The 27,509-nt window shown below is 43.4% G+C and overlaps 1 protein-coding gene and 1 non-coding gene across 4 annotated transcripts in view; both read left to right on the forward strand.

Moving 5' to 3' along the window:
• The window catches only part of RAB27A (RAB27A, member RAS oncogene family), a 73,385-nt gene that overhangs the window by 1,574 nt on the left and 44,302 nt on the right, over positions 1 to 27,509 (forward strand). Inside the window, exon 2 of one of the 3 annotated variants that reach the window (XM_022579541.2) lies at positions 11,398 to 11,490. The exons of the other annotated variants lie outside the window; for them this stretch is intronic. The gene's annotated coding sequence lies outside the window, so the exon portion shown is untranslated. The remainder of the gene's footprint in view (positions 1 to 11,397; positions 11,491 to 27,509) is intronic. 3 annotated transcript variants of the gene reach the window in all.
• On the forward strand, positions 23,087 to 23,193 carry LOC115802799 (U6 spliceosomal RNA). The gene has a single exon (XR_004023347.2). It is a non-coding gene; the product is annotated as a U6 spliceosomal RNA (small nuclear RNA).

The raw sequence follows: 27,509 nt of genomic DNA on the forward strand, positions 1-27,509 counted from the left end.
ATTTTTTCCCCTTTGAATGCTGTTGGTGCCTGTGTTGAAAATAAATTGACTGTAAATGTGAGGGTTTATTTCTAGACTCTCAGTTCTACTCCACTGATCTGTATGTCTATCCTTATGCTAGTATCATACTTGCCTCTTTATTAGCTATGTACATGGTGAGTTTTGAGATCGGGAAGTGTGAGTCCTCCCACTTTGCTTTTCTGTTTTGAGACTGTTCTGGCTATTCTGGGTTCCCTGAATTTCCATATGAAATTTAAGATCAGCTTCTCAATTTCTGTTGCCTTGGTTTTAAAAGAGATCTAAGGGTCTTGAAGTGGGCAACAGTCTCTAGGAACCAGACTCTTGTTTTTCCTCTTCCAAACCCGCTTTCGCTTAGTCTCACCTGTCTCCGTTAATGGCAACTTCACTCTTCCAGGTGCTCAGGCTAAACACCCCAGGGTCACCCCGATTCTTTTCTTTCTCTCACACTCCACATCTAGTCCCTCAGCAGATCTCATTGGTTCTATTTTGAGTCTATACCTAGGATAGGAAATTTCCACAGTTTCCCCTGCTTCCACCAAGTTCCTTTCACTTCTGTCGCCTGGATTACTCAAAAGCCTCCTACAGGGCCACTCTGCTTCCACCCTCACCACTCTACAGTCTGTTCTCAACGCAGCAGCCAGAGTCAATTATGTCTCTCACTCCGGTGCTCAAAGCTCTCCAGTGGCTTTTTATCTCAGAAGGAAACCAAAGTCCTTACTGTGGCCTGCAGTCCCCTTACATGGTGTGGGGGGCTTCATCTTCTATCACTCCCCTCTTTTCACACTCTGCTTCAGCCACGCCTCAGGACCTTTGTATTTGCTGTTTCCTCTGCCTGGAATGTTCTTCCTTCAGATGTCTGCACAGCTTACTCACTCATTTCTTTCAAGTCAAAAGTCATTTCTTTAGAGATGCCTTCTTGTACCATCCCATCTAAAATAGCATCCTTCACCCCCCACCCCCGCCCTGCCCCATCATTTTCTTCCCCTTTCCCTTGCCTTATTTTTCTTTAGAGTATTTATAGCACTTACTGTCATCACACACACACACACACACACACACACACACACACACACACAGATGTTGTACACGACATCTATCTCCTATTGGTGGAATACAAGCTCCATGAAGGTCAGGAATTTGTCTTGTTCACTATGGTGGGCATAGCACCTAGAATGGTTTCCGGCACATATTAAGCCCTAAAAAATCATGTTGAGTGAATGAAAAGGGAATGAGAGGCTGAGAAATGGGGATCACTCTGCTATTTCTTTCTCACTCTTCTTCCCACTTTATCCGAGAAGCAATGTCCATAGCTATACCACAACTCCTAAATCTCTCCTCTTCTATTCTCCTATTTTCCTCAAGATAATGGCCTTACCCTCCTTGGAAAGGGAAAGGTCAAACAAGCAGAAAGGTGAGGACTTTGGGTCCTTCCCACCGTGGCAGTGGGCAGACCTCTTCTCTGGGTGGGGGCATTCAGCATGTGTCTCCAGTGATTCGGTCTCTTGTGCTGATCTAGGGAGAGAGTGAAATCCCTTGGAAATTTGAGAAAATGGAATTTCATTTCCTAATGAATATTTTGCAGTACAGTGAATTTAATCTTTTTCTGACTTCTAACTGAAATTGCCAGTTCTGAGACTCATTTTGGCCTTTAATGACGTGACGACTTTAGGCTGTCAGCTGATTATGTGTACGTGGCCTTAGACAAAAAAAGAAGTGTTCAATAAACTCTTGCTGAATGTACCCATAAGTTAATGAATAAACTTGGATTTGTTTTCCTCATTAGAAACCTCTAGTCCATATATTTAATTTTTCTTAGTGTATAGATATAAGTATCTGGTCTCAGTCCACCTCATCCTGCTGCTCCTGATAGAGCAATATTGGCAACAGTTGAGAGGGGTTTCCTGCGGACCTCTCTCAGTGAGAATTGAATTAACTGGCCCAGACAGCACAGTAATCAATCTTCTGTGTTATTTTGAAAACTGAACTAGCCTTCCATCGTTATTTAAACTTATCTTGGAATGTGCCCTGTCTATATCTTCACTACAAACTATGAAAAAGGATTATTTTTACGTACATGGAATATATATATATATTTTTCTCTCTAATAAATTATGATAGGCTTGATACCACCTGAAAAACCAAACAGGGCTCACATATTTAAAGTGTGAGTCCGTAATTAACTGGATGGGTGGGAGAATCCCTCTCACAATGTATATGTATATCAAATCACCATGATATACACTTTAAACATCTTACAATTTTATATGTCAATTATGCCTCAATAAAGCTGGCCCACAATAAAAAAAAAAAAATGTGATCCCCTAGGCAGCAAGATTGTCTTGCCATTGTTAGAACAAGATTGCCTTCTGAAGAGAGGAATTTTTCCCTTTCACTGCCTTCGCTTTTTATACTGTGTGCAGGTTTTGCTTGGATCATATTTATTCCTCTGCCTCTTGGTCAGGAAGTTCCAGTTTATGGTCTGGTTTCCCTTAAGCTGATTATCTTGGGAGCAGACCGTGAGCACTGAGTTGGAGGAAGAGATAAAGGGTTTGTAATTAACTTTATGTCCAGAGGGTGAGAGGTGTGGAGCTGTGAGCATCCAGCTCGTTTTGGCCTCCTGTCTGGTTGTGCAGCACACCACATTGTTTTTCTTGTATGATTGAGGTCTACTAACACTCATATTTCATTTACTGTTAAAGAAAACTTGATGCCTCACTTACTCAAAAGAAATGTTGAAAGTTATTCTTCCTTGCCTGTTTTTGTTTTGTTTTTTGCCTCTTTGTATGTTACCCATGAGAAGGCCTCCCATTTGGTGCCTCAGCCACGCTTGGCACCACCCACAAATATGAAATCGGACTTTTGAGTCTTGAAATTGAACTTTTAACGTGGGGTCAGAGGTAGGGTGCCAGATTTAGCAAATTGGAAAAAAAAAAGAAATTTGCATTTTGGATGACCAACAACTAATATTTTACTATAAGTATGTCCCATGCAATATTTGGGACATACTTATGCTAAAAAATTAGTTGTTTTTATGAAAGGCAAAATCAACTGGTGTCTTGAATCTAATCTGGTAACCCTGGTTTGGTAAACCTAGGTTTATGCACAGGGAATGCATTGATCATGATAATGTCCAAAGAACGACTGAGCTATGGCTCACTTTGCTGATTGCACATGTGTCCATCTTAAGGAAGGAGAGGGCTTGTAAACTCAAGGAGTATTAGAACTAGAAGGAAGTAGAAGATTATCTTACTCTAGTGTTTGGTAGTTAAGGAAATTTTTATCCAGAGATGTTAAGTCATTTTCTAAGATCACACAGTTAGTAGCAGAGCCAGAACCGGAACTCTGGGTCCAGTGGTTGGTCTCCTACATAATGTCTGCCCTTAAGAGATCATGTGTAAGTTGCTTATGTTTTTGTGCTGACCTTTAATCACTTCTTTTGCCACCCTCCCATGATCGCTCCATTCTCCTGCTGTCCTTCCAGTCCCTAGATCCGTTATGTGGCAGGCAAAGCCATCCTCACGGATACCCTTGTCTTTTCTCTGAGAACCATAGGACTGTTTAGAGCCACCATAGGTTGTATTTCTGTGGTGATGCCAGAAAGCCAGAAAGCCTGTCTTTCCATGTGTTTTTATTCCTTTTAAGGTCTGGTTAATATTTTTGTCACCTTTGAGTGTTCATTGTAAGATGCTTTGATTTAGGAGGACTTGCTGAGAATAATTCCGCAGCCACCAAGTACTGTCTCACGGTAAGTCACTTGCTTTGTGTGGCCTATTCCTTTGATACTCCGTATCCTTTTGTATTTTGGTAGAATAAATATGGAAGCTACATGGTAAGGACCAATGCAGTAGATAGGTATATGTGACTTCCTATTTAGAGATGTGTCCTTTTGAAACACTGGGTTATTTTCTTACTGTTTAAAAGTTATTTGTACTTATTTGAGAAAGCAGTCTTGAAAACGAATATGCTTCCTCTGACTGCCACGAGAATACCATATTTCAGAGCCGCTAACCCTGTTTTTTTCATAGCTTTGTTGATTAATTCATATAAAGCCTTACCAGCTGCCAGGTCAAAGCATAACAATAAAATTGGTTGCCAAGAGACTGAAAAATCTGTTCGTTCTTAACTAACTGCTGCTCATCTATCTTGCTCTGATCCCACCTCATGGGCAGCTGGTCAAGTCTTATCTGAGTATGGCTGGTTACTTATCTCCTGTATATTTGTATCATTTGCAACAAAGGCAGGGTCTCAGTCAGCTAATAAAGCTTATGGTAAGGTATTGTTTAAATTCTTGCTGTACTAGCCCTAACACGGGAAGGAAGGAATGAGGCATACACCTGAGAATTTTAAAATATAATCCATGGTTGTGGTCGGGATTTCTTTGTTTCCTGCAGTGTGTGAATCATTTTCATAATGAATCTCACCACTGCAAGGGAGCAACCCCAGGCATGAGTAAAAAGGTCTAGCAGCCCTTGAAAAGATAAGGTATCGTCCTTCTAGTCAGATACTGGAGACCAAATGTGGCCAAACAAGCTGCTGGCTGTTCCAGGCTGGGCTTCCTTCGTCAGGGACAAGGTCAGTTCTCCATTGCCCCCACTCTGCTTAGGCACAGAGGGCCGTGAAGTGGGTTGTGGTATTTCCTCAGGGAGTGACTCATCCCTGTGTTCCACAGCTCCTGCTGGAACGTGGAAGAACCAACACAGGCAGGAATTAGTGGATTGGTTTTTAGCTTCTAACACTGCCAATAATTAACTAAGTGATATTACACCAGCGTTCTCAGTTGGGCTGGTTCCGACTCGCTCCTCCCGCAGAGGGCACTGGGCAGTGTCTAGAGACACGTCTGGTTGTCACACCTGGGGAGCTATTGCTGGCATTTAGTGGGTAGAGACCAGGGGCGCCTCTAAACATCCCACAATGCACAGGACAGCCCCTCATGGCAAAGGGTCAGTCCTGCCCACCATGTCAGTAGGGCCAAGGCTGAGAAACCCTGCGTTAGACACATCGTTGAACCTCTCTGGTGTGCGGTTTCCTGAGTTCCACATTCTCTCCATCATGTAAAGTTAACTAAGCCTAACTCCACCACTCTTGCCTTTCTAACCTCTCCCTCACCCCAATTCTAAGTCATTAAATGTGAAGTAGGACCCAGGCATCTATATGTGTACATAGTTTTTAATCCCCACCAGGGATGCTGGTGGGCAGTTGGGACTGAGAACCCTGCCCTCAGGGATCATGGAGTGAGGTCCTCACCAAGGTGCCAGGCGGACCATTTGAGGGGAGTGGATGGTGTGGGGAGAGCCTGCCAGTAGGAAGTGAGAGCCGGGTGGCAGGGCCTGGCTGCCGTGTGACTCAGCGCAGGTGGAAGGCTGCCAGAAGGGCCGCAGGGAGTGCTGTGACTGAAGCCTTGGTCCCTGAATTCCTCAGAGATGGGGCCCTCAGTCCCTCGGCCTGACGAGCTCTCAGCTTCCCGGGAGTGTCTGCTTCACAGATTCCCAGCTGGCCACCGTACCCTTGTGCCAGAGGTGCCACAGACCTCAGAGATTCCCAAGGAAATAGTAGGACTGGCCAGTTTCTTCACTAACACCCCATTTCCTGCTTAGCTAGAGCCTCTCTGAGAGATTAAAAGTCAACAGCAAAAACCCCAACCCTGAGTCAGCAGCCCATTTTGCCCCCCAGATAAGGAAACCTCACTTGTTACACTTACGACATCGTGTAATTTAAGGGCTGGTAGGCACCTTAGAAACAAGGGGGCCCAGCCTCCCCTCCACCTCAGAGGTTCAGAGCGGTCCCCAAGGTCACATGACAAATTGATGGCAGAGACGGTTCTAGAAGACAGGTCTGCTGGTTCTTTCTATGCCCCTGTGCAAATGTTTCTTAATTGTAACCAGCAGTGTCTCTTCCTTGAACTCTTCTGAAATATCACAGGAATTGAAGCAAGTATATTAATGATTTTCCCCTATGTTAAAGCAGTCCAGAAATATCTGTCTGCTATGGCTGTGTGCCAGCTGCCAGTTAAAGGCCACCATCATTTTTTTGCCTGTACTATTGCTTTTCTTCTTCTTTTTTTTTTTTTTTTTTCTTGGCCACACCATGCAGCCTGTGGGATCTTAGTTCCCCGGCCCAGGGTCAAACCTGCACCCCCTGCTGTGCAAGCGTGGAGTCTTAACCACTGGACCACCAGGGAAGTCCCTGCTGCTTTTCTGGCCCCGTTCTGTGCCACCCATAACCCATTCCTCACACAAAGCCAGTGATCTTTAAACAATGTAAATCAGATCATATCCTTCTTCTGTTTAAAATTCCTCAGTCGGGGCTTCCCTGGTGGCGCGGTGGTTGAGAGTCTGCCTGCCGATGCAGGGGACACGGGTTCGTGCCCCGGTCCGGCAGGATCCCACATGCCGCGGAGCGGCTGGGCCCGTGAGCCATGGCCGCTGAGCCTGTGCGTCCGGAGCCTGTGCTCCGCAACGGGAGAGGCCACAACAGTGAGAGGCCCGCGTACCGCAAAAAAAAAAAAAAATTCCTCAGTCACTTCCCATTGCAGTTGGTGTAAAATCCAAATGTTCTAACTGGTCTGGAAGAGTCTCCGTGATCTGAGCCCTGTTGACCTCTTTGACCTCAGTTCATCCCTGTGCCTCCATCTTTCAGCCTTATCTACTTCCTTTCTGTTCCTTAAAAATGCCAAGTTCTTTCCTTCCTCAGAGCCTTTATACTTGCCTATAATTCTTTCCTCTAGATCCTCACCTGGCTGGTCCCTTGCAGCAGAGTAATCCCTGATCACTCTGTTGAAAGTAGTCTCTAGTCAGTCTCTACCCTATTATTACACTATTGTCTTCACAGGACTTAGTACTCTTTGAAATTATTTTATCTCTATCTTCACTTATTACTGTCTGTGTCTTCCTACTGAATTGTTCTGTCTATGAGAGCAGGGACTTTTTCTGTTTTGTGAACTCTCTATGCTTAGCACCTAGAATAATGCCTGGCACATGGTAGATGCTAAGGTAATAAATGAATGATAGAGTAACTAGGGAGCTGGTGTTAGAGAAGATTGCCTGACAGATTGTCCTATGTAATTCCTATTTTTTCCTACATTGAGCTTTATTTATTTATTTTTTAAACTTGTTTCCTTTTTAAAAAATTAATTAATTAATTAATTGTTGACTGCGTTGGGTCTTCGTTGCTGTGTGCGGGCTTTCTCTAGTTGTGGCGAGTGGGGGCTAATCTTCCTTGCAGTGCGCGGGCTTCTCATTGTGGTGGCTTCTCTTGCTGCAGAGTATGGGCTCTAGGCGCCCAGGCTTCAGTAGTTGTGGCACATGGGCTCTAGAGCGCAGGCTCAGTAGTTGTGGTGCACGGGCTTAGTTGCTCCGCAGCATGTGGGATCTTCCTGGACCAGGGCTCGAACCTGTGTCCCCGCATTGGCAGGAGGACTCAACGACTGCTCCACCAGGGAAGTCCTGGACTTTATTTTTTGAACTAAAACTGGAATGTCAGTTTGATACATGAGAAAAGTGCAACTGTTAAGCAGACTAGATTCCTTTCTTTGAAGATGAATGTACTCACTTCCTCTGGTAAAAACTCTGTGGGAAGCAAATATAAAAGGACAAGGGTACTTGGTAAGCACAGACTCAGACACAGGGACTTAGAAATCAAACAGGTCCAAGAGCTTTAGTGCTGGATGGGGCCTGTAAGATCACCATGGGAATGGTTCCTCAAAACTGGCTGCCCATGAAAATCACACAGGGAACTTTTATTTAAAACATACTCACGCAGGGACTTTCTTGGCGGTCCAGTGGCTAACACTCTGTGCTCCCAATGCAGGGGACCTGGGTTTGATCCCTGGTCAGGGAACTAGATCCCACATGCTGCAACTAAAGATCCCGCACACGGCAACAAAGATCCCGTGTGCCACAACTAAGACCCGGTGCAGCCAAATAAATATCAAAAAAAAAAAAAAAACCTAAAAAAAATACACATGCAAAACCACACGTTTTTCAGTCTCTCCTTTGGAGATTTTAATTTGCTCTTCTTGGCATTAAGGCTGGGGAATCCATGTTTTATCTAAAATGCTGCTGTAGTGATGGATGGTGCACAGCCAGGTTTGGGAACCAGTGACTGAGCCCACTTCTGTTCCCAGGTGAATACACTGAGAGGTTCAAAGAGATCCCCTGTCTCACTCAGGGGCACCCACCTGGGGAGCTGGGAGATGGCACTCAAATCTCCCAGCTTTCTCTGCGCCTTTTGAAAAATGTAGTGAGAAAGAGTCTCAGGGACAGAGGTGGCACAGCCTTGGAAGTTGTGGGTTTATTACTTTTTTCTTTATTGACATGTAACTAACCAGTCTGGTGTCAAACAGGAAATGCATGTAGCATCGTTTTCCTTTTTTATATTACAAACTGTCAGAACAATCTGATTTTAGTGGAGCGATGATCAAAGTGTGGTTCTGGGACCAGCAACACCGGCACCATCTGGGAACTTGTTAGAAAGGCAGATTCTCAGCCCCGGCCCAGAACTACTGATTCTGGAACTCTGGAGATGGCCCAGCAGTCTGTATTTTCAAGCCATCCAGATAATTCTGATGCCCACTGAAGCTTGAGAACCACCATCACAGGTACTTTTTACAACCCAACCATTGGTTAAAGAAGCTGGCCTCGGCCTTTTAGTTGGTGACTCATTAACATGCAGGACTTAAGCTAGCCATCTGCTTTCCTTGGTGAAGTTTGTTCAAAATAGGGACTTTTGTTATAAATCTTCATTAGACTGCTACACAAGAAAGGGGGGGATGGGTTAATACTTGTTGAACACCTGCTGCATGTGAGGCTCTGTGCTGGAAGCTATTACCTGTTGTCTCATTTAATTCTCACAACCATCCTGCTAGGTAGGTATTATTATCCCTATTTTACAGATTTGGAGTCTTGAGGTTGGTGGAGGTTAAACGTGGTCTTCCCTCTGGGTTATTTGCCCAGAGATGGTTGTGCGTTTTGCTGTCTGTGGTCTCCACTCAAACCTCTTTATGCACAATCAGGAGTCCTCTGGGAATCTTGTTATAAATGCACATTCCCTAGCCGTCCTCTCAGAGATCCTCCTTCAGGGGCCTGGGTGGATTTTCTTCAGGTGCTCCAGGTGATTCTGCTGCCAGTGGGCATCAGACCATACTTGGAGAAGTTCTCTCCTGGATCCAATCACTCTTGCTTCAGTAGTTGGACCAGATGTGTCTCAAGGCTCCTCGGAGGTTCTGTGGTTCGCCAGTGTTTTGCTCACAGGCCTTGGGCACTGGGTGGGGACACTGGCAGAAGAAGTATGAGCATGGGAGGTGGGAGCTTGGGAGCCTGGACGGAGAAGTCTCTTACATGCCTGGGTGTTCACGCTCTCTGCTGCCTCTTAGAGTGCCCAGGCCATGTCTTGGCTTTGAGTAACTTGTGATCCTTTCAGTTATCTACCCCAAATCGTGCAACTTTTCTTATAGCAACTTCGCCCTTGTGTTGGTGGACTGCCCTGATGTGAGCAATTTCCTTCAGCTTTTGAGGTCAGAATGACATTTCATCTGTTTGTTGATAAGATCCCTTATTTTTCAGGCATAGAATGGACATATTTAGTGAATGAATTGTTAATCCATTAGGAGACAATGATTTGGTGCCATTATGAAGGAAAAAAGTGAGATGCAAATTAAAAAAGAATTTCAGGTGTGATGTCTGATGTCCTTCTTTGCGAGTTGGAATGCTGATTTCTGTCCAGAAGTTTAGAAGCAACTACTAACATAAGTACTAACATAAGAACCCCAGGGCTTCTGTAGTAGAAAAGATGCATGGAGAAGTCAACATTGTTGAAATATTACATTTCTTTAACAAGTCTTAGTCCCTGAAACAAATTGTGTAGGAAAAGGGTGGAAGGAAATTCATGAAAGCAAACATTTCAGCTTCCTGGGATCCACTGTATATAAGGTTAATTATTTTTCCAGTAAGAAAATAACCAAGGTACAGGTTAAGTTTCTAAGGATAATTTATTTTGCCACTGATATCAGAGTTGGTGATAACGATAGGTAACTGAGTCCAGTAGCTAGAGCTATCATTTATTGAGAGCTTACTATGTGTCGGGAATTATATGAACATTCTCTCACTTAATCCTCAGTAGACTTTCAAAGTAAATATTATCCTTCATTTTACAGCTGATGGAATAGGCTCAGAAGGGTTAAGTAATTTAACCAGTGCTGGGACTGGGATTTCCAGGTATGCAGGACTTTCGGTGCTAAAACGCAGTCCCAGGTAAACTGGGATGGTTGGTTTCCCTGAGTGTCACCCAGCTCACTGACCTACAGTTGATAGTTAGAAAGTAAGCCCAAAGGGTTCTGAATTGTCAGATAGATGACTCGTATATGGAAATGTGCAGATTTGCCCCACAGAGAGACCGTCAGAACATTTTGTGGTGCCCATTTTTCTCCATTTTATACATAATTCTAATCTCGGTTATTTGGTTTCCATGTGCCTTGTCAATTAGAAGCTGCACATTGGCGGGGGAAGGGGTGACCCTAGAAAGGCACACTGATTATTATGGTGAGGGACAGCTGGCTAACTGACAGAGAAGGTGAGGACAGGGAGAATGAAATGTAAACTAATAGAAGACAAAATCAATACAGTGTCAGGAGGCTTTTATTATAGGGGCAAACATACCTTAATAAGAATAGCTACTTTTGAACATTTACTATGTGCCAAACACTGTTTTAAGCACTTTATAGGTATTACATAATTCAATTTTTACAAAATAATCCTGTTATTATCCTGGTTCCACAGATGAGGAAACTGAGGCACAGAGAGGTTAAGTAACTTGCTGAAGGTCACACAGCCAGTGAGTGGTAAAGCCGAGATTCAGAGCCAGGCAGCCTGTCTCCAGGGCCCAGATCCTCAGCATCCTGTTTCCGTGTAGACCCTAGATCCTGAGGATGTAGCACACATCAGAGGTGTTTATTGTGATGGCCTGACTCATCCAAAAAAAAAAAATTTAAGCTTGGGCATTACATTTCATTTTGTATTAATTAATTTTACAGATTTTATCAGGGCATAGTTCTACAAGGCCTGTTAGGAGAAGCCATCTGAGTCCCCGCCCCCAGTTCATTTCCTGCTCCCCAGAGTCAACTGCTTTCAGTTCTTGCAATGAATTGACTCTTGCTGGTCGTTATATCCCGTCTCTAAATGACGTACTTATATTTCTTTGGCCGGTTTTTCAGCTTGAGGCATTATCTGTTGATGCTTTACTATGGAAGAAGAGAGTTTTAGCTTGTTTTTCCACCCATACCCCTACCACACACGTATACCATTTCCATCTCCTCCTTCTCCCGACAGGTACATCAGAGTTTTAGCTAGATTGACATGTCATGGGCTCCTTTGTATCTTTCAGCGTCCCTCCTGGGTGGGGCAGATTCTCCCGAGAAGACCATTTGAACCCACCTGCCTGTGGAGGATGCCTGCCTTCTGGAAGTCCAGTGTGTAGGTGAGGGTGGAGGTGTCTTCATACTTTGCAACTTCTCAGTGCCTCCCCCTGCCTCCACTGAAGCTGGTATGACTCAGAGACGCTCTGAGAGTCTGGTACTCGGCGTTTTACTCTCTCCAGAGAATAAACCTTCGACTACTGCCAGACCTGGAGGAGTCCCAAGGCTGGCAAGGGTGGGGCTTGGGGTGTAAACAGACTACCACCATTTTTAGCCCCACTTTACCCTCTCCCCTCCCTCAGAGGTGTTTGGGGCCCCAACTGCCTAAGCCTTTCTGGAGATTCTGTGATGAGTTGCTTGTTGGCTTTCTCTAACGGCAGGTAAAGAGTCTGCTTTCCTGTGTCTGCTAATCGATTACCTCTTGTTCATCTATTCGATACTTTCTAGCTTCCAACATTTTCTTCCTGTTGTTTCCACTTACGTTCTCTTTGTTTTTGTAAGTTTATGTCTATAAGAAATAAAATTCTCTTCCTTGTTATACTAGTGAGATTTGGGGAGGTAATAGAACTAAATGTATTTAGTGTGCCATCTGTATCCTGAAGCCTGAAATACATTTGAGAAAGCTTTCACTGCAAAGTGGTCTAAAAAAAGGTTGTATTGCTCTAAGACTTATAGTTCTATGAAAAATGGGGTTGTTGAAGTTTTACTTGCTACTGAAAGTGTCGTTCTAGGACTAGGAGCATCATTGTTACCTGGGTATCACCTGGGTGCTCCTTAGAAATGCAGAATCCTGGGCCCTACCCAGACCTATTGAATCAGAATTAGCATTTTAACAAAATCCTAAGATTCCTAAGAACCCTGAAGGCTGAGAAGTGCTAATATGAAACTTTACTCAGCTTCTACTGTAATTTAGAATAAGCTAACTATAATGAATTTTAATCTGGGATTTAAACATTTTGGTACTTTCCCTTAATAAATTATTCTTCACATTCTAGAGGTTGCTGTGAGAAAAGAGGAGTATATAAGTTTTCCTTTATAAACCACATAAACCGAAAATTCCGTGTCATTTACCAGATGATGTCAGACTGGTTATGTTCAGGCGTTTTCAGTTGCTCACATTTCAGGTTGGTGATGGGATTGTGTAGATTGTATCGGTGGAGTCTTCAGTCACACTTTGAGTGGTCAAAGTGAGCGGGTGGCTTCCCCTAGAGGCAAAGGATAGAGTGATTCGTTTTACTCCCAGCATCTATCCCAGTGACAGGCTTGTCTTCAGCTAGTGATTTGTGGGACGGGTGAGTCAGATAAGACACAATTCCTGTCTTCAAGATACTCAGGGACTTCCCTGGCGGCCCAGTGGTTAAGACTCCGTGCTTCCACTGCAGGGGAGCACGGGTTTGATCCCTGGTTGGGGAACTAAGACCCCACAGGCCATGCGGCACGGCCAAGAAAAAAAGAAGATATTCACCAACCAGCAAGAAATAAATTGGATAATTACCATACAGGGTTAACCTGTTCTAGGAAGAGTGAGCACAGAGAAGGGGCATCTAATGCAGCATTACTGGCAGAAGAAGGAGCGAAGGACTAAGTCTCTGGGTGAGTTTAGAGCAGGTGCCCTATGGGGAGTGTATCAGAATCGCCTGGAGGGCTTGTTGGCCGCCCCCATCCTTAGAATTTCTGATCCCATAGGCCTGGGGTGGACCCACGAATGTGCATTTCTAACAGTTTCCCAGGTGCTGCTGGTGACTCTGCTCTCCCATTTTGAAAATCACTGGTTTAGAGAATTACAACTAGTTGTGGTGGCTGGAGTCAGGAGGCAGGGATGACAAGGAAGGCAGAGGCCTAAGGAGTGGGGATGCCACTGCGGAGGTGGTGGGGAGCCGTTGGCTGGCTTTGCAGAGGACGGTGATGGACACCCACTTACCTTTTGGAAAGATCACTTTGGCTGAGGCGTGGAGGATGGGTCCGTGGGGGGACCCAGTTGGGGGCCAGAAAACCGAACGTGTGGTTGATTGCAGCCATCCAATGAGAAATGATAAACACTTGGAATAAAAGCAAGAGGAGGGAAGAGCCCTAGAACTTGGTGGCTAATGGAAGTGGGAGGAGCCACTGAGGGCCAGTCAGATGTCTGGCTGGGTGTGTGTTCGGATTGTGTTACTCAAGACACAGGAGGAGAGGAGGGTCTGAAGCAGGGTCTGGAGAGGAGAGCACAGGAGGTAAGTGGAGGGCAGGGCATGTTGAATTTCAGATGCCGGCAAGATATCTGGGTGGACCGCGCGGTAGAGAGTTTCCCTCGTGAGTCTGGAGGCCGGAGTGAGAGGTGTAGGAAGTCCCGTCACTTCTGCCACTTAACACTGATGTCCCGTGGTGTTTGTTTGGATCAGGCCTTGTGTTTGTAAAGAAACAATATTAATATAAACCTTCAGGGCCTTGAGAACACAGTACCTTTAAAGATGTTTTTTCAAGAAACATCTAATTTTTTGATGGGGGGGAAAAAGAAAAAGTTGAAGTGTGAGTCTTCTAACGTTGGAAGGCGGTTAATACAGCCACCTTCTGTCTGAGAGACCAGGAGATTGGGTTTTAGTAAAAACTTGAAAGGGGCAAAGTCACTTGACTGGCTTGCAGGCCATATGACGAACAGCTGAGACTAATTAGCTGGATTGTGGGTTTTTACAGAGATGCCTGATTTTGAAAGTTGATGGAGCAAATTGCTTTTCAAAAGACTCTTTTGAAAAACTTTTACAAGTAGGCGATTCTGACTTTCACATCTTTGTATTAGACAAAAAGTAACTTTTTAGAAGAGGACATGTGATTCCAAGTTGTCTAATTGTTGAAGTATTGGGAACGCCAGTCTCTAAAGTTTTAGGAAAATTAACCAGCGATTTATACTTTATCAAGGTATGCTTTTCCTTTTTTTGGTGGTGGGGAGGGAGGTAGAGTTCTGCCATGCCAATTTTCAAGTACTTAAAACACGTGCAATTTAACATAAAATGCCACTGCACATGTTAATTTTTTTTTTAAACAAAGACTCCAAGACATCTGCTAAATTTCTTGGGTTTAGTTTGAAAAGTGCATTTTCAGTTACCAGATAGTGAGTATGAATACTGACTGCATTCTTCCTTTCTTTTCTGTACTTTAACAAAGTAACAGAGGCTTTTATTCTCAGATAATATGTTGAATAAGAGAGCCGATTATGGAATGGAATTGCTCTAAGAGTCTCGCTCATCCTCTGAGCATTTTATCCACAACAATTGAAGCTTATTGGGATTTTGTTTTCAATATTGTTAATAGCTCTAGTGGAGAATTATATAAGCATGTGCTTTAGTATAAGATGTATTTCTTCTGTCAGTTAAATTTGCCTTCCAATTATTAATTTTGTGATGTTTGGAAACAGCATTGTGAGGAAAGGTCCATCTATTTTAGAGGTGCTTAGTGATAGTATGCAGGAATGAAAGATCTGGGTGATGAGTATGATGGGGTATCTTATTATACAATTCTCCCTACTTTTAGATATGTACCAGTTTGCTGGAACTGCCATAACAAAGTGTCACAGACTGTGTAGCTTAAATAACAGAAATTTCTTGTCTCAGTCCTGGAGCCTAGAAGTCTGAGATCAACGTGTTGGCAGGGCTGGCTCCTTCTGGGGGCTCTGAAGGAAGGGTCTGTTCCAGGCCTCTCTCCTTGGCTTGTATATGGCTGTCTTCTCCCTCTGTCTCTTCCTGTCATCTTCCTTTTCTGTGTGTCTCTGTTCAGAAATCTTATTATAGGGACACCAGTCACATTGGATTAGGGCCCACTCTAATGACCTCTTTTTCATTTGATACCCTCTCTAAGGACCCTCTTCCAAATCAGGTCATGTTATGAAGTACTGCGAGTTAGGACTTCAACATATGAATTTTGGGGGAACACAATTCAACTCATAACAGATAAATTTGAACGATTTCATTACATCACACTTTGCCTCCACGTGCATGCAATAAGTATTTATTAAGCCAGGTGCCTAGACTGTGTTGGCTGTTGAGTGTGTGAAGATAAATAAGACATGGTCTCTGCCCACTAACATTGGTTTAATCATATGTATGGATATAACTTCGTGAGTGTGCGTTCACTTATCTCTTCCATTGAATCGTGGCCACTTTCACTGTTGGGTGTCCCTGGAGACACAATCAGCATCTTGGCACAAGGGCACCTGGAAGGGCTGCCTTGCTCCGGAACACCCTCAAGCTAGGTGAGGAGAGTAGAAGGACCCTTAACATTCATCTAGCCTGACCTCCTCATTTCACAAATGAAGAAACTGAGGCTTCAAAGTGCTCAAGTCATTTGGCTGATGAGCGTCAGAGCCAAGGCAGTGTCCTGACTTCCACCCCAGTACATCATTTTCTTTTCTTGGTCACAGTTCATGCTTTCACCTAGGAGTGAACCCAAAGTCTCATCAGAAATCAGATGAGAGGGGGACTTCCCTGGTGGGCCAGTGATTAGGGCTCTGCACTTCCACTGCAGGGGACCATCCCTGGTTGGGGAACTTAGATCCTGCATGCTACGTGGTGTGGCAAAAAAAAAAAAAAAAAAAAAAGGCCCATGAGAAAGAGACTTGATAAAAAGCCGACATTCTCTGTTGAGATTCTTCTAAGTACCAAAAAAAAAAAGTTTTGGGGAGGAGTGTTTATTCATGAGGGCATTTCATCTATAGAATGTCCAGGTTGTAGTTAATACGTCCCAAAGGAGTTTGCTCCCACCTTGGTTAGTTTCTCTGTCTCTTTCCACTTTCCCTTTATTCTTTCCAGGCACAGTGTTCAGTGACCCAGCAGCCATTAGAGTACAAACAACATTTTGTCTTCTTTCTTGCTGCTGCTGCCGCCCACAAGACAGGAACTGTGGTAGAAAGAGAATGCTGATGCAACCTTACCGGCCAGCAGGATAGCGCCACGGGAACCAGGACCTGCGCCTGTTTGGCAGGGCTGGGAGCCCAGGGCTGCCTCTGCCGCTGGTTCAGCATCTGCCCTTTCCAGTCCCTCAGTACCTGAGTGCTCACGGAGGACATGCTCTCCACTTCCCTCTGTTTCTCGTCTCTCTTTTGCTGTCATTCCCTTCTTCCTCCCTAGGAACTTGGTTGATTTATAGCTTGAGCCAGGGTGCAGCATATGTGATACCTGATGAGTCATGGAACAGGCCCATTAAAAACAAAAGCTGATTTTTGCAGAAGCCATCGTTCTCTGGGGCTGTCTTTGCAAGAGGACACCTTCCTGCTCTCTCCGGCGCTCCCGGTGTTGCTGTGGCGTGGCCGGGGCCCTGCCCTCTTGGCAGAGCAGAGGCTGGGTTCGGTGGGAGTTGGAGGGTAGGGAGGTGATGAGATGAGGGCGCTGCGTGAGAGGTGAGCTCGCATTGCTGCTGCTTCTCTGGAGGCAGGAGCCACTTTGCTCAAACACAGATGCAAATCATCCAAGAGCTGAGAGCATCGATTTTGTTGGGCTTCTCTTCTCCCTGATGTCGCCTGTAAAGGGGTCCTTTATTGTAAGTGCTGGATTTATCACTCAGCAAATATTGAATGGATCCTCTGTTTTCACAAGAAGGAGAAAGTCCAGACGGCTTTAAGCTGGCACCTCTGTGCGGTGGTGACTGACCCAGCCTATGGACTGTCGTTGGAAAAATTTCCTTCCTAGTGTCCTTCTTGGATCTCTCTGGCTGAGCCTTAACATTTTGGCTCTTCACTCTAAAAGGCCATCTTATCTCTCCCATTTTCTCAGTAAATCAACTGTGTTGATGGCTTTAAAATCCGTCGTGTTAACCCTTGTTTTTCTTTTGAGCCCTGTTTCTGTTTTCCACATGCCAAGTAAACACAACTCCCTGGATGTCCCTGAGACATGAGGGACATTTAATTGGTCTTGTCCCATACAGTATAACGTAGTAGTTGAGAGTGTGTCTGGGTTCAAATCTTGGCTTTGCCTTTTATTGGCTGTGTGACCTTGGAGAACTTACTTAGCCTTTCTATGCATGAGTTTTTTCTCATCTGTAAATTAGAGAATTCATAGGGTTGTGAAGCTCTAATGAGTTAATATTTTAAAGGGCTTAGTAGTCAGTGAGTATTACTTATAATCATCTCAAACCAGCTTTTCCTCTCTTAGTTAATGATAATACCTTTCATTCAGTTTCGGTTATCTTTAACTCCTATACCAGTCAGTTAAGAAATTATACTGATTTTCTGCCTCCTAAATCTATCTTGAGTTAATCCCTTCTTCTTCATCCCACTGTCACCAACACATGTCACTCACTGTCTCTCCTCATAGCTTCCTGGTCCTCTGTGTATTCCCAGTCTCCATGTGGCTGCCAGAAAGATCTTTCTAAGACACAGACCTTGTATTCCTCCTCTTCGTAAAAGCCTGTAGTGGCTTTCCATTGCCCAGAGGGCAACACAAGACTTCCTAGTGCCATATAAGAGTCCCTTCAGGCCCAGGTCCCAACTCTCTCCCATCTTTTCAGCCTGTTGGGACACCTCCTGTCGCCTCCCCGTGCAGCCCTATAGCGGCATGCATCTGCTGAGGTCCCCTAAGTGCATCGTAGCCTTTTCCCTCTTAGACCTTTGCAAGTGCAAATGCTCTTTCCCGACTCCCACCCTCCCATTCAGTCACCCCAGCACCTGCTCCCTTCTCATGGCTCTAAACCGCGCCTGTGTTTTGTACTTCGAATGTCAGACAGCCCTTACCTAATTCCATCAAAACTCGGTTACGCCTTTCGGATTGGCATCTGTGATCATTTTGGTTGATGGTTTCCATGATCTTTAAAGGATAATGCTTATTTGACATATGAGGTGAAGTCCTTTACCACATCATACGTGAACTGTGTAATTTTTGTTCATTCACATTTGTCACTTGCGTCTCTGTGTGCTGATGTAAGTCCTTGGCTCAGGTGCCCCTCTGTGAGGCGGCATAGTGGGCTCCCCGCCCCTCTGGCCTTCTCTGCCCCAGGCCTCCTGGCTGCCCAGTGTTGTGTGCATATTTCTGTGACGTTCTTGTTCCACTGCATTTTCATTGTTCATTTCCACGTACAGCGCTTCTATTAGACGTTGCTTTTCTAGAGCCTTGTTCTAGGTGCTTAACATAGTGATGAGCGCAGGGCCTGTTCTCAGTGCTAACTTATTACAGGCATGATGTTTGAACTGATCTGCTCATCAGCCACGACCTGAATTTCTATCATTCATACCAGGCTCTCCCTCCTCAGTGTCTTCAGGCTTTGCTGGTATATCTTTGGATCATTGGTGTAGGACAGTCCACTTGTCAAATTTTATTTAAAATTATTAACACCTTTTGGATTGATATTTATATATCATTTTGCATTTAGTTCTGGTTATATTTAAGGACATTTGGTGTATGTATATTTCTTGGGAAGTACTTCCGTATCTGTCACAGCCATTCTCCACATCATCCTATCCTTTATAATTTTTCTGATTTTGCATTTGCCTTTTTTGTTTTTTTGGCGGTGCCTCATGGCATGCGGGATCTTAGTTCCCTGACCAGGGATCAAACCCGCGCTTCCTGTAGTGGAAGCACGGAGTCTTAACCACTGAACCATCAGGGAAGTCCCTGCATTTGTCTCTTGAGCCAAGTTTTCCTTTATTTATTTATTTATATAAATTTACTTATTTATTTTCTGCTGCGCTGGGTCTTCGTTGCTGCCCGCTGGCTTTCTCTAGTTGCGGCAAGCGGGGGCTACTCTTTGTTGCGGTGCACGGGCTTCTTGTTGCAGTGGCTTCTCTTGTTGCGGAGCATGGGGTCCAGGCGCAAGGACTTCAGTAGTTGTGGCACGTGGGCTCAGTAGTTATGGCTTGCGGGCTCTAGAGCGCAAGCTCAGTAGTTGTGGTGCACAGGCTTAGTTGCTCCACAGCATGTGGAATCTTCCCGGACCAGGGATCGACCTGTGTCCCCTGCTATGGCAGGCGGATTCTTAACCACTCTGCCACCAGGGAAGTCCCCCAAATTTTTCCTTTAAAGCCACTTAAAAGTGTGTTAAAAAAAATAGATTGCCATCTAGTCTAGTTTTTATAGTTCTGAAAAGTGTTTAAAAAGTAAAAGTGATTAAGTGTTTATAGAAATCACAGAATGAAGATAGACTGTTTTTTGTTTTGTTTTGTTTTGTTTTTGTTTTTGTTTTTATGGTGTTAGAAAACTTACTGCTGGCAATGACCCTGGGGCTCCTTGGAGTCAGGTGCGAATTACAATTCTATATAGTCTTGTGATGTTTAATTTACTTTTCTTAGGATGAAAGACTCTAGAAGTTTGTTTGAGAGCTGCTTGCTGATTTCTATTTAACTGCCCTTTTTCATCTAACATCCCTGGTAAAATAGGTGTATTTCATGAAGTTAAATACAGACTTTAGTATAATTGTATAGGCCAATTGAAAAACAAAAAATAAAACTTGGCAGTTTTTTCAAAAGTGCATCCTAAATAATTAGCTAGAGTTTAGAAATGTACCTTCAACTTCTTTAATTTTAAAATGAAGATGTCACCTTTTTTTAAATTTTTAAATTTATTTTGGCTGTGCTGGGTCTTTGTTGCTGCGTGGGTTTTCTCTAGTTGCGGTGAACAGGGGTTACTCTTCGTTGCGGTGCGTGGGCTTCTCATTGCAGTGGCTTCTCGTTGCGGAGCACGGGCTCTAGGCGCGCGGGCTTCAGTAGTTGTGGCACGTGGGCTCAGTAGTTGTGGCGCATGGGCTTAGTTGCTTTGTGGCATGTGGGATCTTCCCGGACCAGGGCTTGAACCCGTGTGCCCTCATTGGCAGGTGGATTCTTATCCACTGCGCCACCAGGAAAGTCCAAGATGTCACCTTTTTTTTTTTTTTTTTAATTTTTAAATTTTTTGCGGTACGTGGGCCTCTCGCTGTTGTGGCCTCTCCCGTTGCGGAGCACAGGCTCCGGACGTGCAGGCTCCGGCCGCGCAGGCTTAGCGGCCACGGCTCACGGGCCTAGCCGCTCCGCGGCATGTGGGATCTTCCCGGACTGGGGCACGAACCCGTGTCCCCAGCATCGGCAGGCAGACTCCCAACGACTGCGCCACCAGGGAAGCCCCAAGATGTCACCGTTTAAAAAGTGATAAGATCACATTTTAAAAAAATTTTTATTGGATTATAGTTGATTTACAATGTTGTATTAGTTTCAGGTGTACAGCAAAGTGATTCAGTTATACACATATTCATTCTTTTTCAGATTATTTTCTCATATAGGTTTTCATAGAATACTGAGTAGAGTTCTCTGTGCTATACAGTAGGTCCTTGTTGGTTGTCTAGCTCATATATAGTAGTGTGTGTATGTTAATCCCAAGCTCCTGATTTATCCCCCACCTTTCCGCTTTGTTAACCATAAGTTTGTTTTTGATATTTGAAAGTTTGTTTCTGTTTTGTAAATAAGTTCATTTGTATCATTTTTAAAAATTAGATTCCGCATATGCGTGTTATCATATATTTGTCTTTGAATTACTCCTCTTAGTATGATAATCTCTAGATCCCTCCATGTTGCTGCAAATGGCATTATTTTGTTCTTTTTTATGGCTGAGTAATATTCCATTGTATATATGTACCACATCTTCTTTATCCATTCCTCTGTCGATGGATATTTAGGTTGCTTCCACATCCTGGCTATTGTAAATAGTGCTTCTATGAACATTGAGGTGCATGTGTCTTTTCGAATTATGGTTTTCTCTGGATGTATGCCCAGGAGTGGGATTACTGTATCATATGGTAGTTCTATTTTTAGGTGGTTTTTTTTTGTTGTTTTTTTTTTGCGGTACGCGGGCCTCTCACTGTTGTGGCCTCTCCCATTGTGGAGCACAGGCTCCGGACACGCAGGCTCAGCAGCCACGGCTCACGGGCCTAGCCGCTCCGCGGCATGTGGGATCTTCCCAGACCGGGGCACGAACCCATGTCCTCTGCATCGGCAGGTGGACTCTCAACCACTGCGCCACCAGGGAAGCCCCTATTTTTAGTTTTTTAAGGAACCTCCATGCTGTTCTCTGTAGTGGTTGTACCGGTTGACATTCCCACCAACAGTGTAGGAGGGTTCCTTTTTCTCCACACCCTCTCCAGCATTTATTGTTTGTAGACTTTTTGATGATGGCCATTCTGACTGGTGTGAGGTGATAACCTCATTGTAGTTTTGATTTGCATTTCTCTGATAATTAGTGATGTTGAGCATCTTTTTATGTGCTTTTTAGCCATCTATATGAAAAGCACATTTTTTGACTAGTAGAGGGAGATGGCAGATTGGGTAGGATCTAGTGCATAACAAGAGAGGTATAGTAAGGCAAGAAAGATGAGGAACCTGTTTCATACTCACTGTCACAGTCTTTTCTCCAAGTATCTGGGGAATACATTGACTTTTTTTTTTTTAAACTGTAGCCTTCAGGGTGAGTCACACAGTTGTGTGTGTGTATGGGCAGTGGGGTGGGATGAGGGGAGAGTATGGATGAGGGTCTTTGGATCTTTCAGCTTTTCTATTCTCTCCTGTTCTACACTGTTGGACTGTAGAATGCTTTCCCCCTAGGGAATCCCAGCTTTAATGTACTATTTAGGGCAAATTACTTAGAGAACTTCTCCATCTCCAGACACCAAACCCTTTGTACACTTCCTCTCAGAACCTACCTCACCTGTATCTAGGTTAGGTGTTAATCTCATGTGCTCCTTCCATTATGCCAGCCATAGGTACTAACCACACTTGGAGTCTTGCTTCAGTGGTCAATGTTCTCCGTTAGATGGTGAATTTGGCAGGGGGGGTGGGGGGGTGGGGCAGGTGCTGTATCTGTCTTATTTGCATTTCTATCACCTTGCACAGTGTTTGCCTGTGGTGGGCACTCAACTATTAAATGAATGAACAAAACAAACAGATAATAACCCCTCATTAAAACAGAACCTGTCCAGTCTTTTCTAGAGGTATAACCTCCCTTGATGCAGCATTCCACAAATCAGATTTGTTCATCCTGTTTTAAGCAAAAGGAAGTAACTATATTTCCCCCTCTATCCTCAGATCGTACAAATTAGATGATCATTGTGGCTGGTCTGGTTTAGGTTTGGAACCAAGGTTTTGAGGCATGGGCTGGCCCCTTTGGCTGGTAGTGTTGAATTGCAAAATATATATAAGCATCACTTTTTATCTCTCTTAAGATGCTTACCATTTTTGAAATCTATCACCCTCATTGCTAGGTGTTATAATGGGGGGGCGCTTGAACCCCAGTACTTAAAGTCCAACATAGTACTGAACAGAAATTCAAAAGACAGCTAATGATTTTCTGATATTCCTCTGGGGAGTAAAAGACTATTTCAGTTGAAAACTTTCTGTAATAATTACTTCTGTCTCTAACTGACTGCATCTTGAGTAACCTTTTTCTTTTGGCTCCAAGCTAGAGCAACGTATGTACACGTGATGTGTTACATTTGAAGATTGGTTTTGAATAAATCCTCTCAATTATGTGATCCTTATTAGGTATTTCATTTTTTTATTCATTCAAATATTTATTAATGATTCTGAGAACTATAGCCTCCTCTCCTCAGGGATGGACATGGAAGAAACAGTGACTTTGAAAGAGAAGTCTTGGGTAGAGAGTATAGGTAAAGAGGAGAAGTCAGGAAAGTTAGAGAAAAAACTAGAAGAAAGGAAAAATAAAGATCAAAGGCAGAATAGTGCTCGCTTCGGCAGCACATATAGTAAAATTGGAACGATACAGAGAAGATTAGCATGGCCCCGGTGCAAGGATGACACACAAATTCTTGAAGTGTTCCATATTTTTTTGTTATAAAGCAGAAACTAGCACACCATTGTAAAGCAATTATACTCCAATAAAGATGTAAAAAAAAAAAAAAGGCAGAATAATTATAAAAGCTTGTAAATTAACAGATGGAAGAAGAAAAAAAACCCACATAATTTTCCCAATAGATTTAGGAACGAAATTTGATAAAATTGATATGCATTCATAATACTCATTCTTAGAAAACTAGTAATAGATGGTGCACTTCCTTAACCTGATAAGAGTGTGTACCAAAATCCTGTAGCAAATGTTATTCATCACAGTGAAACGTTAGAATCAAGACAAGATTTTTATTCAGTACTTTTGGAGGTCCTAACTGGTACAGTAAGACAAGGAATATAAATAAAAGGTATAAAGATTAGAAAAGAAATATATAGAATGTATATATATATGTGTGTGTGTGTATATATATATATATATACTACATATATATTATATATATTTAAAAGATGTCACTTATAATAGTCACAAAAATATAAAGTACCAGTAAATCTAAAAATGTACAAGGTCTTTATGAAGAGAATTTACTTTGACAACATTTTTAAAGGCGTTAAAGAAGACATAAATAAAGGTAGAGATTATACATTACATGGATAGATTCAATATCATGAATAAGTCAGTCTTCTCAATTTGATCTATAGATTTAATGTACTCCAAATCAAAATTTCCGTATGGTTTTTGAGGAACTTAGATGGAAGTGTGAAAGGTCAAGGATGTCCACAGTGAGGTAGAGGGGCCTGGTCCTCCCAGATATAAACAATAAATATAAAGCTGTATTATAAAGCCATAGTAGTAGTTAAGACCATATGACATTGGCCCAGGGATAATGAAAATGACCAAAGGAACAGAAGAGAGAGCCATGAAACAGATCTAATCAGATATGGTGACTCACTAGGGAAAGTATAATTTTTCTCAATAAATGGCACTATGATAATTAGGTGTCCTTCTGGGGAAACTAATGAAATTGGATTCCCACATACACCTTAAAAATTCCCACTGGATTGAAGACTTAATGTGAAAGGCAAAATCTTTTAGAAAATAATGTAGAAGAATATCTTTATTACTTTAGGTAAAGAAGGATTTCTTTCATGATATGAAAAGAACTATCTATAAAAGCTTGATAGATATGACTACTTTTTTTTTCACATTAAAAAAGTGAAAAGACAAACAACTAGGTCCTACTGTGTAGCACAGGGAACTATATTCAATATCCTGAGATAAACCATAATGGAAAAGAATATAAAAAAGACTCTTTCGCGCTCTCTCTCTCTCTCTCTCTCTCTACATAAACTGAGTCACTTTGCTGTACAGCAGAAATTAACACAAGATTGCAAATCCAACTATACTTCAATTAAGAAAAAAAAAGTGAAAAGACAAACCACAAACAGGAAGAAGATATTTGCAACCTCTGTAACTGACAAAGGACGAGTAGCCAGAATATATGAAGAACTCCTGCATGTCCGTAAGAAAAAGACAACCCAACAGAAGGAAAAGGGAAAGGACATGACTATGCTCTTCCACAAGAAGAAATCAAATGGCCAACAAATTAAAAAAAAAAAGAAATTGAATGGCTCAACCACATTAGCAATAAAAGAAATGCTAATTTAGATACAGTGTGTTACCATTCTGAGAAGTCTGACAATAAAATGTTGGTGAAGATGTGAAGTTGGGAGAGTACAACAATTATGCTGGACAACAATTTGGCATTGTCTTGTACTGAATATTATTGAACGCGCACATACCTATGCCCCAGGAATGTCACTCTTTGGTATCTACCCTTCTCCCCTGGTATGTTCTGAATTGGTTCAGATGTGTTGAGACAGTAAACGCTTCTTCTCTCACGGTTGTTGGGCAGGGCCTGGCATTGCTGGAATGCCCAGATCTGTGGCCTTCGATTATGAGCATTTGACCCAGTTCGTCAAACAAATAGCATGAAAAAGGTTGCCAAACAATATCCTGGAGAAGCTCTTGCTGGCATGCATCAGGAGATGGTGCACATGCGTATTTATAGAAGTGTTGCTTTATTTTAAATGAGAACAAAAACATGGGGGACATGGTCTAGTTAGCTAATTGTCTTCTGAAAACCCACAGCCATTAAGTAATTAGAAAAGGGTTTGGGCTTGTCATTTCTTAATATCAGCGGTAAAAGTGGTAATTATTTCAAGCCGAGTGAGAGAGGCAGAGAATGAGGCTGAAGGAAAATGATATACCCCTGGCCAGTATGTATTTTTATTAACATGTAGTCAGATGGGTGGGATATAGGGTGATGTTTTGAATCTGAATTGGTGCCCTAATAAAGGCTCCCCAAAGGAGAGAACAGTCTAGAGGCAAGGAGATATCCAGCTGTCCTCCTTGACATTTCCCTTTTACTTACTGTCAGATACTAGAGGCATGATGTCTGCAAATGAAGTTTCATCACAACAGCAGGGACTTCCCACCATGTCCCATGTAATTTAGTTTGAACGAGAACACCCTGCTGTGATCCTTGGTCTTGTGTGTTCCCTCTTCTGTGGTTTGTACAGTCATGGCCTTCTTTTTGGACCTTTCACTGTTGGCCCCTCTGCCTCTGTCCCAAGGACAGAGATAAATGTGGGACCATAGTGAAAGGGGATGGTTTTCAAGCACTTCTCTGTCATGTGGCTTTGTTGACCCCTAATTCTCAGTCTGTCCCAATCCAATCTCATCATCTTTTCCCTCCAGAAATCTGGGGGCCACCCACCAGAACCTTCTGCCCACTTCAGCTCTCTCCCTTCCCGAACTTCAAATATCCTGTTTCTGTCAGCAGCCCCATTTTGCTGTCTTGGTCACCCAGTTTCATTCTTGGTAGTACTTTCTCTTTGCTGCTTCCTCCTCTACCCAGTGAGGCACTGCATTTTATTATTATTTTTTTTTTATACTATAACCATTTTATTTACCATCAAGAATCCACAAAATCAATGCAGATGTCTCTTGGATCTTTTCCATCTCATGCTCATGTCTAGGCTCTCGTCTTTAAGGAGTGAGAGGTGACATGAGGGACAGCTGCCACCATGACCCCATTTAAACGTCTCGTGGCTAAACTCTTCAAATGTAGAATGTTTGTGTAGGGAAGAGACCATTGAGTTCAGCCGTCTTATTTCATATTTGAGGCAACAAGGCCTGGAGAAGGGGTGGTGACCCATGCTGGATCACACGCAGATGGTAGCAGAGCTGAAACGAGTACCCAGCACACTGACGGGTTCGTTGTCCAGCCTTCTTCAGCTTGCCACATTGCCTCATAAGCATTCCTTTGAATTTATAGCCAGTTTTATAGTTATTTGTGGATTTGTCTTATGTTTCTCTGACTGTAAATTTTGAGGGAAAGAACTATATCGTATTTACATTCGTAGCCTTTGAAGTAGTTAACAGGGCTTCTCAATACTTGTTAAATTGCAGTCAAAACATGTTCTTGCACCAAACATTCCATCTTTCCTACTTACCACCACTGAGCTAAATCCCTTCCGGCTTTGAAGGTGTTCAGCTAAGGCCCTGGTTTCTGCTTGAAGCCTTGGTCAGATTGTGCCCTGTTTCTGACCTCTTGGTGTCTTTAATCCTCCCAGTGATCTTGCTAGATAAATACTCCCATATTGAGGAAACAGGCTGGGAGAGGTTATGCGACTTGCCCGAGATCACACAGCTAGGAAGTAAGTTGCAGAATCCAGGTGTTCTGACATCAAGCACATTTCACTTTTTTTTTTTTTTTTTTTTTTTTTTTTTGTGGTACGAGGGCCTCTCACTGCTGTGGCCTCTCCCGTTGCGGAGCACAGGCTCCGGACGCGCAGGCTCAGCGGCCATGGCTCACGGGCCCGGCCGCTCCGCGGCATGTGGGATCCTCCCGGACCCGGGCACGAACCCGCGTCCCCTGCATCGGCAGGCAGACTCTCAACCACTGCGCCACCAGGGAAGCCCCCCATTTCACTTTTGATATCCTGGGCTGGGTGACATTTTGCTTCCTGATTATCTTGTCTTATTTGTCCTTTGTTGGAAGTGAGTTCATTTTATTTGCTCATCCCAATTACCAAGTTCTTGAGGGTTCTCATATTTCTCTTGTGTCATTTGTAGTTGCCAACACAGTACTGGACACATAAACTGCTTATCAAATACTGTTGAGTTGAATGCAAATATAATTTAATTTATCAAAAAAGAGCAGCTAGGGACTTCCCTGGTGGCTCAGTGGTTAAGAATCCGCCTGCCAATGCAGGGGACACAGGCTCGAACCCTGGTCCGGGAAGATCCCACATGCTGCAGAGCAACTAAGCCCGTGCGCCACAGCTACTGAG

This window comes from Delphinapterus leucas, chromosome 2 (assembly GCF_059928025.1).
Source record: "Delphinapterus leucas isolate spDelLeu-1000000601 "Yukka" chromosome 2, BTC_Dleu_Yukka2, whole genome shotgun sequence".
NCBI classification, from domain to species: domain Eukaryota; kingdom Metazoa; phylum Chordata; class Mammalia; order Artiodactyla; family Monodontidae; genus Delphinapterus; species Delphinapterus leucas.